Source organism: Sinocyclocheilus rhinocerous, unplaced genomic scaffold (assembly GCF_001515625.1).
Source record: "Sinocyclocheilus rhinocerous isolate Xijiao unplaced genomic scaffold, SAMN03320098_v1.1 scaffold2664, whole genome shotgun sequence".
NCBI classification, from domain to species: Eukaryota; Metazoa; Chordata; class Actinopteri; order Cypriniformes; family Cyprinidae; genus Sinocyclocheilus; species Sinocyclocheilus rhinocerous.
The window spans coordinates 2,409-2,946 of NW_015635763.1; positions in this window are offsets into that span (position 1 = coordinate 2,409).

The following is a 538-nucleotide window of genomic DNA, read 5'->3' on the forward strand; positions in this document are numbered from 1 at the left end:
AGCTGCGCGAGCCTCTCTGTCAGCTTTGCAAAAGTCTTGCTTGAAGTGAATCCCCAAGTCTTTGCAGATCTTAGAGTTTTTGGACAGTTTCCAGATGGAATCGCGGTGGAATCTCATGGTGAACTGGATGATAATCTGGCGGTCTCTACCCTCTTCTTTCCTTCCAATGCGATGAGCAGTATCCACTACCGATTCCATCGAAGTGTTTCACTGCGGCGCTAATTTGGACAGGATACTCATGACCAGGGGCGGATTTAGTGAATTGGGGGCCCCAGGCAAAATATAGGAATGGGGCCCTATACATTTGCACACATTTTCCCAGATCAACCTTGAGGTTCCATTTTGTTGTTTTCAGCGTAAACCTGTGTGCAAAGGCTGTCTAATTCTAAACTTTAAAATACATTTATTTTTAGTTGTTTTAACTACAAATTTAAATAAAACTAAATTAAAATAAAAAAATAATGAAAAGGCAATTATAAATTTACACACCTAAAATACATATATCAAGAGCATGCTCACAGATGAGAACAAAACAGCG